This window comes from Ammodytes marinus (assembly GCF_949987685.1).
Source record: "Ammodytes marinus genome assembly, chromosome: 10".
In the NCBI taxonomy this organism is placed as follows: Eukaryota; Metazoa; Chordata; class Actinopteri; order Uranoscopiformes; family Ammodytidae; genus Ammodytes; species Ammodytes marinus.
The window spans coordinates 20,220,613-20,232,601 of record NC_137214.1 but is presented as its reverse complement, the minus strand read 5'-3'; positions in this window follow the sequence as shown (position 1 = coordinate 20,232,601).

Here is an 11,989-nt window from a genome sequence, read left to right as displayed (position 1 = left end):
ACACATATTGCTCTAACTGCCCAGCAGACCGGATCAATTTTTAATTTGTCCTTACTTTTCTCCCTCCCCGGCCAGTTGTTCCAAAGCTGTCTTTAAAGGACTCCAGTATTGACTTGTTTCTATGGGGGGTCGGGGGGGGGGGGGGGGGGAGTCCAAAACCAAAAAGAGAAAATTCTCCATTTTACTAAAAAGGACCAGACAGGTAATGTTGCATTAAAACCTTGTCTGCAAACCCTGTGTTCTATTATCACGCCAACCGCTTTCCATGTAAAAGTGAAATGTGATACATCCATAAAGGACTGACTTTGAAGGAGGAAGAAATAATTCCGAGCAAATTGTGATTAAAAACAATGAAACAGTTGATGCATTTTTTCAATATCACATCTGAAAGTCTTCCACAGTCAGCAGACAAATATTAAGAAACAATTTAAAATATATATTTTTTTTATTGAATCTAGATGTCGGTTCAGTTTACAACCGCAAACACGTCAACAAAAGCAGATGCCAAAACAGCTGTGCTGCCAATGCATTATAGATTCAATATTAGCAAAAAAAACATGTGTGGGCTTTGAATGTTTACCAACCAAATGATCTATCCAAACAAAATGTCCAACCCCTGTCAGTTTATTTATAATATGTTAATGAAATGAAATTAAACCGAGAGATGAGTTTTAGATTGAGTCAGTCAGTCTTGATTGAAAGATAATGTCTACTGTCGAATAGTTGATGTTAGAAGCGTCATGATAGAGTGACAATTATACCTTTACTTGGTGAAATACCTTAGCACGGTTAATGCTAGGACCCTTACCAGCCGGGTACACGTTGGTGCTGGTCACAGAAGTTCTCAATGTGAATTGGCTTTAAAACTCTTTGAAAGCAAGCAGCTTAAAACACTAGCTCAAATGCAAATTGAACAGTAAGTACACACATTGGTGCTAACCATGCCTATTTGTCGAGCTGTTCATGTTCAGCCATTTGGCCATGATAGCTTCTATGCTAGTTTTTAACCCTCTTTTTAAGTACTGCAAAATGTACTGAAAAATGCCCCAAAAAAAATCTAGAAAAAATAAAAAATAAATAGCACAGGTGTATTGGAGCCTGCTAACAAACAGGTTGTCATGGTGATTGAACATTTTGTTATCTTGAATGTGTTCTGTTGTCCTTATGACCATGCACAGCTGTGCTGAACAGGTTATGGAGAAAAACATGTAGGCATAATATTTGCGTGGGTGCAGTTGCACTTAAATACACATGATTAGTGGGGAACCAGCTCAACACACACAAATCAACCAGCATAGATAACAGTACAGATTGTATGCTCTCCTCGGATGATCCTTCATATTCTCGGGGTCCCTTATGTAACAATTGTGAACTTTTGATCTTATGGGTTTCAGAGGCTGAGGGGGTCGTATGTGACAGAGACAAGCAATTCCTTGATGCCAGGCGAGAAGACCTTGCTATTCACCGTAGAAAACAGAGAGAAATACAAATGACAGCCTTAGATAGCAGATGGAGTGTGAGTTTCTCCTCAGAGCACACATGGAGAGGGAGAGAGGTGAGATAATAACCCACGGCTAATCCACTGCACACTGAAAACTCATTACTCCTTAAGAAGAAAAGAAGAAAAAAATACTCTACTTATGGTGAAGACATTGGCACAAACTGCCTGCTTTTCCTCATGTGTGAAATTTATTTTATGCTCAGTTCAGCGGATTGGACTTGTTGTCTTTGTTGAAGAGGAGCTTTGTAGGAACCAGGCGGTAGGCACCACAGCAACCCAGTGCTCCCCACCCACTAACACACCCACCAGCAGGGATCCACATACACACGTCTATATTCATCAACAAACCCAACGCAGCCACAGAGAGCAGCAACCTTAAAGCAACATGCACACTATATGTATACATGCTAAGCCCTGACACTAAAAAGCATACACATTCTTGGTTTCGTGTATGCATAGGTCTGCATACTAAAAAACTAAAGGAAGTTTCAAGTGTGCTAATTAAGTTCATATACAAAAAAAGAACAATAGAACAAAAATATCTTATTTACTAAAACATAGTAGCATCAATGGCAAATGGATTGGTTATAATGTGATGTAAAGGCATGGGCCTTTTAGATGTAATTTTGGGATCATTCACATTTTCTAGCATATTTTATTATATACCTTATGATGTCATAGTTAGGTTAGTCAATTTATACAAGGCACATTGAAATGTGGCATATCCCCTCTCAAGTTTTCCATTTCAGAGGGGGTCAGAGTCGAGGGTCAGCCATAGAACAGTGCCCCTGGAGTCGTTGTTAGGTGCCTTGCTCAAGGACACAATGGTACAGATGGTGGGCACCAGCCACCACTAGTGTTACAAATAACACCCTCCTGTCCGGTGCCGGGGATCGAACAAGCGACCTCATGGTTACTTGTCGGACCTCTTTCCTTTAGGCCATCCTACCATCTCTGAGCACACCTCTTTGAATTATTATGTGATATTTTCTGTACAATTGCTGAATGCAAACTATTGTTTCTCAGCTTCTGGAGATCATTAACTTTTAATAAAATTACAAATACAAGCTCAAATTCCCGAGTGGAATCGATTGGAAGTTTCAGCATTATTCCGTATAATATAGTTAGTCATTTTAATCCTTCTAAGACATAACAACTATTTTCCCTTGTATATGTTTACAAGTTAAGTATTTTCTACACAAGAAGTCCCATATTCAACAGCAGTTTTCGTTCAAAAATATCCACATAACTCTTTTCACATTTACTTTAAGATTCCCTAGCCAGGAAGATCTAAACGACTAAGAATTATATGGTTTTGTATCCACATCTGATTACAATGAAACCACACAATGAAGATGGAGCTTCCCATTCATCAGCTCCACTATCACTTCCTGACTGGCCTGGCGGAAATGGTGACGACTGCATGCACATATGTACATGCTACATTAAGTCAGGTAATGGAGAACAGGTGCTCAACAGTGTGTGTGTGTGTGGGGGGGGGGGGGTGGGGTTTGTGGATGTTTAGCTTGGTAACGTGATGGAGTGAGACGCTTCCCATCTCTTTCCTGTACCACCGGGCGTTATTCTATCTATGACGACATCATGTAACTGAGCGCTGTTTTTTTGTGTGTTTATTATTCAGTCAGCAGGCACTGTAAACAGGCATATTGCTAGCTATGGTGGTCTGCCTTTGTTTACATACCCAGTTACAGAGCCTATAGGCTGTGTTGTAACACTGGATTTTTTTCAGAACACACATGTAGCTGAAGATTAAGAGATATTCATTGATCTTGACAAAGTTATTTTGATAACAAGCGTTCTCAAGAATCACTGACTCCACTTTTAAGTTTGTAGGTTCTTTGGGAAAAAAAGTGATTTGAGGCATTTATTTCAGATTCCTTTACAAACATAACACTAATTTCTACAGGAATGACAAAACTGACATTGCGTTGAAAATATATTACTAGCTAACTTACTTTATTTTTAGAAGGCATCTAATGCATATACCATTTAGCTTATACTAGTTTTTAATCACAGTGGTACTTTTTCACTTATGGGGAAATACTTTGAAGTTATCTGGACCTTCAAAACTTATAAACACTCTAGTTTAGAGGAAAACAAATCACCTTAAGTGCAGAGACAACACAGTCCAATCATCAGCTGAAGCCCACATCAGCAGAGCACAGTTGGATTTCCTCAGTGCACTAACATTGGCTCCAAGGGCCCGCTATGGACTAAAATCACCTAGCAGCGTCTCTGCTGCGTGAAAACCTATTGGGTGCTTTAACCCGCCACTGCAGCGTCTGCATATTCATACATGATAAGTTCATACTTCCTTCAAAATCCATTACTCCGTTATGATAATCTCATGTCCGGGGAGTAGTTTGCACCACAAGCAATTAGAAAACCATTCACATTGCCAGCCGGCATGCTGGAATTAAGTTATTGAAGATTAGATTCTGCCTTGATTATCTTTTTTCCCCCCTTCAGGTAGAAAATGTGTACACAGCATGTCAAGATAAGACTCACTGCAGCGTCCAGTCAGCCTGATTAATGGAAAGACTGAGTCGCGGCAAAAGCAGCGTTTTAACACCTCTTGGTAAGCAGGTGGCACTCACTGGAACATGAAATGTCCTTTTGGCCACAACACTTGGGTCTACGTTACAAATCACCGGCCTGTAACAGTAAGCTGTTACTCAGTGTGCCCCAGGGGCCAAGTGCGCCATGTGTGCAGCCATCCAGCAGCAGATGTGTGAGGAAAAGCGCGAAAAAAAGAAAAGCAATAAAGTGCATACAGGGAAGGGAGACAGGAAATAAAATTATGAATTAATTGAGGTCCTCAACCGAAGCCGTCTCAGGTTGAGGGGAATAATAATGTGGGAATTTGTGCATAGTGAGGCGAAATTTTGAAGGCACTGAGAATGGCTGGAACAGAATGGGACAGAAGTTTGGATGAGAATACAACCTACGTATAAGGGGAAAAGCTAAATACCGATCAGACTCACACATTTACATGTTTGTCACACTCTTGGGTGCAACAGTGTAAAAACAATTGAAATAAAGGTGGTTCTTACCTCCCAACGCTTGTTTCATAACGAAATTCATGATGATGGCTTTTAATTCCCTGCCTTCTTTGTTGAAACGATGTTACATTCAATTGTTACGGAAAAGTAGAAGTCTTTTGTAGCCAAATCTGAAAAAAGAAAATGACAAAAAAAAAAAATTCTGTCAAAAATTCCCAAACAAAATAATAGCCTTCTAAAATGTAGCCTATCAATAAGACGACAAAAGCAATGGCTTGGCATGAATATTTAAAAGATTATAAAAGTGAGCAATTATTTCTGAAAAATGCTACATTTGACTTCAATCGCATCTCCCAGTCCTTTGAAGGCTCGTAGGATCGGCCTTTGTGTATTTGGCACGTTTTTTTCGATGCGCCAATTGAAGGACGCCAAGGTCAATGGTTCAAAAACAACCTGAACACAGCGAGAGAAAAGAACCCGAAAAAAAACAAACAAAGAAAACATCGAAACAAACACACCAAATGTCCCAAAACTACAGACCAAACTATCATCCAGTGCTCATCATTTCATCAGCAGGCTACATCAGTAAAATTGTATCAATAATTTTTTATTTTATCAACGGGGCAGTTGGGTGTTGATTGTCAGGAGGCACATACGGGAGTAGCCTATGTGTTACGACAATCAGTAAACACGCAGGCTATGATACACTGCCCGCAGCCAAGAAGGTTGAGATAAAGTGCAAAGTCCTCGGACAGTCTGCTGTCATGCATGCATGTGGACACCGGACTACTCAACTGCTATGTAATTTCTCCTGATCATGTGGTAAAACTTTCCGCCCTCGATTGGACACGGCCATCCCAAACCGGCATAATAATAACGATAGCACAACAATATGCTTGCTAGTTAATCAAACATGCCGACTGATGCGTGCGTGTTTAGTTAATTATGTTCATCAAATGTCGACCTGCCTGTGCCGTTGGTGTGCAAAGAGACTAGAGAACTGGCGTGGAAAAGCAAGGTGTATAGCCGACACATGCACTTCCTTGTTCAATCATCAGAGCCTGCTTTCAGCACCACGGCGACTGGATAGCTCCCCGCAAACCGTTGAATTGCACTGATCGCACAAGAACTCGATTTACCTCGACTGTCCGGCGACTGGTTGAAATCGTCCACCTCACAACACACTCACACGCAAAAAACAAAACAGTAAAATCTGTGAGAGAGCAAGAGCTTCGGCTCTGGAGCTGAAGTTACCGTGCAGCAGTCAGCGGCAGCACTGGCTAATCTAAACTGCTCGTCCCTTGCATCTCCGGCTCCCGGGGCTTGAACAAGGACGTCCTTGGTGCTTCCTCCTCCCGCCTGCCTGATTCGTCTTCCTGAACACACACACACGCACACGCACACGCTCTCTCTCTCTCTCTCTCTCTCTCTCTCTCTCTCTCTCTCTCTCTCTCTCTCTCTCTCTCACACACACACACACACACAGACGTAGAGAGAAGGAGGCGGTGTAGGGAGGGTTGGTAGGGGTGTCGGTTTGCGGAGGGTGAAGCTGTTGCCGTTCACACCGCGATTGGGAAGGATGGAGGGATGGAGAGAGAGAGAGAGAGAGAGAGAGAGAGAGAAACGTCCCACTAGCGTCCTCCTGCCTGACCGATAGGGAGAGATCAATTATTCAACCCTGACGCTGGCTGCTCCGTCCTACAGCCCCCCCTTTATATATCTATACAAAGGGGAGAAGGATTTGGCAATTAAAACGGTAGAGCAGGATATAGCGGGGAGTATGATAAGTCGCCTGTGTTGTGTTGGAGGATGTCTCTTATGTAAAATAAATAAATAAATAGATAAAATAAATAAATAATCACATTTAGGGTTCCTCTAGGGTATTGTTTTCCGTTGGTCTATTCTGTAGGCTACACACGGCATCTATTGCATGTCTGTCCTGAGGGGCTGATCCCTCCTTTGGTACCCTTTTCAAAGTGTTCTTTTGGGACTTCTTACTCATCTGAATCTGTGGTCTTAGGACAGAGGATGATGTCGTATTGTGATGACCCCTGAGACAAATGTATCTGTGATGTTGAGCTCTATAGATCAAATTGACTTCAAACCCACAGCATTTCACTGGCTGCTGCATTACGTACAAACAAACAAATGGTAGAAAGAAAGAATCATCCTGTTCAAAGTGTTTATTGTCATATGCACAATAAGAAACATGGTCTCAGTCATACAATACAAAGGTGACAGCTTTGGTATGTTTGGGAACATCTATATGAAGATTTGAAAAGTATTTTAAAGCTTGTTTTGATTGTACATGAAAGTGAAGGCTGTATCATGTGAATGCTGTTGCCCTTCCCCAGGAGCTTAAACCCTATAGCTATATATAATATGATTGTAGAAGCTTGATTTAGTCCATAATGCCATTTGAGCCCCTTTTGTTCACGGTTCATAACAGTTCTATTTAACTGGATCTGGCTTGCAGGGGAAAGTCAACCTGTGCGGCTGATCTTTCCCGGCGACACCAAACATAATACGGTATTAAACTGTATTCTGCCAGATGATGTATGTTCTGCAAATTTATGCAAAGCTGTGACACAAAAATTTGACATCTTACATCCTTTGAGCTGTGTCTCATTTCACATTCCATTCGGCTTTCACTGTTGTTCTTTGCTTTGGATGATTTGTGTGGAAGATGGTGCCAACTTGAGAGCCTTCACTTATTCAGCTGTATCACCGGGACTTGATATGTTTCCTGGAATTAGGCTGGATGTAGAGAGTTTTAATCCCCGCTCTCATTTTATGGCACCTGTTAACTTCATTTGAGGAGTATTGGTGACAAAAGGTGGAACGGCTTGACAAACTCAGGCAATTAGTCGTCATTTCATTTTAATTGCTGCCACTCTTCACCACTGTGTAAATGTTTCAATTGTTTTTCTCTTCACCTGTTGTTGTGTATTTGATGTATTTGCATTGAATATTGTTTATGTATTGTTGTTCTTCCTTTGAATTTGTTTGATCTCGACGTCATTGTAAATGAGGGTCACCCCTCAATTGGTCTCTCGAGGATAAATAAAAGTTGAATAAAAAAATAAAAAATAAATTCCCCCAAAATATATTATTTACCCCAAAATACTGTTTCTCAGATGGGGATTAAGCAAATTTGTAAAATGTTTTGCTCTATGCTATAGTGTGCAACTGCCTATACATTAAACTAAAGTTCAACTGCACATAATATAAAATGAATTCTCAGAAATCCAAGCCATGTACCACATAGACATCCATGGAGCTATTCTGAACATTGCTATCTTCATTTTCCAGTAGCACCGGTCAAAATGTAATATTATAAGAACAGTAGGACTGATCTCAATGTAAGGTAAATGATAAAGGAGGTTAACCTTAAACTTGAAGAATGTGCAATTTGGCTGAAAGTTTCATAAAGCAATGGGCAAGTTGAACTTATAATAAATGTTTTCTGTTGGTCAAACTGATTTTTAAAGGCTCATTTAAATCACATACTGTATACAATTTGTATTTTGAAAACACTACTCAGTTTAAATGTGTGCATAATTATGTAATGTTGCCTTAGCTGCTCTCTCTTCAATTCTAGTACCCTAAAGAAATTGTGGGACATAGTAAACACAGTGTTAAGAAATGACAGCAAAATACATAATTATCCTCAGTATTTCCATGAAAATAACGTTAAGTTTGAAAACATGAATACTGCGGCGAATAAACTAAACAAATTTTTTGTTATGGTTGGACTGAATTTGGCCATGGGAATCTGTGAGAAGAGTATAGGGGAGTCTAGGGAAAAGGAAGTGTCTCTTCAACACTCCATGTTTTTAAAGCCAGTCAAGGCCAACGAGATTAGTGAGATTTTACACGGAATGCAAACAAAGACCTCAAGAGACTCGCTAGGGCTTCACATGAAAATAATAAAATCAGTGCTAGAAAGTATTCTTCAACACATATTTGTAACTTTTTAAACAGGAATGTTTCCTTGTAGCATGAAAGTAGCTAAGGTTATACCATTACATAAGAATGGTGATGAACATTCATTTACAAATTATAGACCAGTCTAATTTTTCCCACAATTTTCAAAAATTCTGGAAAAGTTATTTAACAATAGACTAGATGATTTCATTAATAAACATCAAATTCTTTATAACAGTCAATTTGGCTTTAGAAATAATCATTCCACTGCGCTGGCTTTGGCTGAATCGGTAGACATTATTAGTAATGCTATAGATCACAAATTGTACTCTATAGGAATTGTTATAGACCTCAAAAAAGCTTTCGACACTATAAATCACGACATCCTTCTCAATAAGCTTGAGAATTATGGCATTAGAGCAGGGCTGTACAGTGCGACAGTTTTGATCGCATTTGCTACTGAAATTGATCACGTGCGATGATGAATACAAGTCCATTCGCACTAGCGCTAGTTGATAATGAGGAGAGGCTGTCTTTAAGAGATGCACAGCACAACACTGCTTAGAGGGCTCTACATGAACACTCCAAATGGGGGTAAATGTAGTCTTAGGCAAGTAAGTTATTGAGTCCACCCTTCACTTTGGCTGGTGAAAGAAATGTGTCCTCGGGATCTGTGCTCGTACAGCGATTCTACCGTATAAAAACTTCACCAACGGTAATAACCGGAAGGAGATTACCGCAGTTAAGTTAGCGCGTGTGCAAACAGAACATTTCCTGTGCGCCTTCACGTTAAAAGCGTGTTACTAGCCAAACGTGAGTTGACTTTTATTTTGAAGCCTGTAAGAACAGGAAGTTAGCGCTTGACAGCCCTGCAGTGCTCTAGCTAGAAAGGCAACTCATTCAGCTGCAGAGAAAAGTCAACAGTAGTCTAAAAACAAAGTTTGAAATAAGCCACTGAAGAACAACTCCCAACACATTCACAACAACCTATTTAATTTATCCTAAATTGTACCAATATGTATAGGCTACTTATTTATTTAATAGGCTATGTTTAATGTTTTAAAGTTTGGTTTTAATTAACAAGGACATTTTCTAAAAAAAAATATTATTATTAATATAATAATTATATGTATATACAAAACATACATAGATATAGAAATTATTTTTATATTTTTATGGGGAAAAATAATTCTGAATCAGCAAAAAATTGCAATTGGCAGGTTAGATTCTTTTGTCTAAATTACAATCAGTGCACCCCTATTCATTCTTCTACAATTATTACTGCACACACTAGGATATAATATTAATTGAGAATCTCAAATGAGACCAAGATGACAGGCTCAAAGGTAATTACAGTGAAATGCAAGGGTTAAGGTTATGCAAGTTTCCGATCATACTTTGTGTGCTACCAAATTAATTTTTGTGCTACTGAATTTTTTTGCTTGCTAGCAGCAGTGCTACCACCTAAAAAAATAAGCGTACAGCCCTGCATTAGAGGTATAGCACGGGACTGGGTCAGAAGTTATTTACAGGACAGGAAACAATATGTGAAATTAGGGGAGATCACATCGACATGCTTAGATATTGTTTGTGGGGTCCCTCAGGGGTCAATTTTGGGGCCAAAATTATTCCTGCTTTACATAAATGATACATGTAAAGTTTTGAAGGTCTTAAAGTTAATTTTATTTGCTGACGACACGAACATCTTCTATTCAGGGAAAGATCTGAATAATATGGTTGAGATTGTAAACATTTAATTGACTAAGTTACATGGGTGGTTAAACCAAAATAAGTTATCACTAAATTTAGAAAAAACAAAATTTATGATGAGCGCAGCAGATTTTTCCGTGAAAATCCAGGTAAATGGGATAGATATTGAAAGGGTCAAGCAACACAAAGTCTTGGGGGTAATAATTGATGATAAGTTAAGTTGGAAACCACAAGTTAGCCATCTTAGGGGCAAAATAGCCTGGAGTATTTCAATACTTTGGAAATCACAAAATGTTTTCAATGAAAAGGCCTTACTAGTTTAGTTTCCCCACATCTGCATTACTGTGCCGAGGTGTGGGGAAACACTTACAAAGGTAAATTCTTCAAAAAAAGGCAATACGAATTATATACCAAGACAATTACAGGGCACACACTAATAACTTCTTTATTGAAGGTAGAATTCTCAAATTACGTGATGTGGTAAATTACCACACTGTACACATGATTTACAAGGCTTCAAAAAAAGCCTTCCTGTCAGTTTACAAGTAATGTTTTAAGAAAGAGGAGTTTTGCATGATTTAAGAAGAAAAAGAAAATTCAATGAGAAAAATATACGGACCACACTTAAATAATTTTCAATTTCTGTAAAGGGTATTCAATTATGGAATGAACTTGATGAAGATGTCACAGGGAGTTGCAGTTTGTGCAATTTCAAAAAAAATTATGTCTCAAAAATTATGGAAAATTACAGACTGAAAGCTGAGCACATTGGGCTTACTAATAAGCTGAGCACAAGGTGAATGTCACTATCATAACATTATTGTAACGAATAATAGAGGTCAGCAGACAGACTTGTATGGGTTTGAATACTTTTGCAGATGTGTCAATGAATAATGAGAATGGAAATTGACTGTGTATTGGACTGCAGCTGCTTAACAAAAAAAAATTAGCAAAATCATCAAAAACAAAAAACAACAACAACAAAATTATGTTTTTTATTTTTTTATTTTTCCGTAACAGTAAATGTGTATCTGTGTATCTGAATCTGAATCTGATGAAAATGGGGGCGGGAACTGATAAGCCTTTGGCTTCTTCCGTCACCCTTCGGACAACACAAAGTATGATGTGAAAGAGATCATTGTGTATTGTGTGGAATTGTCCAAAAGAATAATAAATAAAAAAAATAAAAAATAAAACTGTCAAACTACCATATTGCTGTTATCACAGGTTGCCTCTCAGCATGTCTATCGGCCAAAGCAGATGTCATTTGTGTCCACCCACGAGCCGCCATGTGTCCCCTCCATCAGTCCACGGGTTGACTATTGATCAGGAGCTGAAATCAATTGTGAACAACATTAAGTGGTTTAAAAAAAAGCTATTTCAATTCTGCCTCTACCACATTGCATAGCCGATGTGGGATTTTGAATTAGTTTAATTTGATTATGTGGTCAGATCAATCTTAATGATCAGTTAAAGTGCTGTAAGTATGCATAGGGCATGTGGCAGAGGGTTTGTGACCATGCAGACTACAGACTGGATAGCCTCATTGGTGGTGGTGGTCAACCTCAAACAAGACAGCAGACCAGGCCATCACACCAGGAGGTTGTTGGATTGCTGCAGCCATGTTGCACCTGTACCGGATATAGGAAAGCTCGCAAGATATGGTCCAAAGCCACGGAAAAGGGAAAGTCCCTGATCTCTGCAGTTGTGAAGATGGTAAAGAAGAGCTATACAATTATAGCTGTGAGCAAACAGCAAGGTAGGTTGACAACCTGAGTGGCTTGGCAGCATTGACACAGGGTCAGTACACATTTGCTACAGAGCCTGT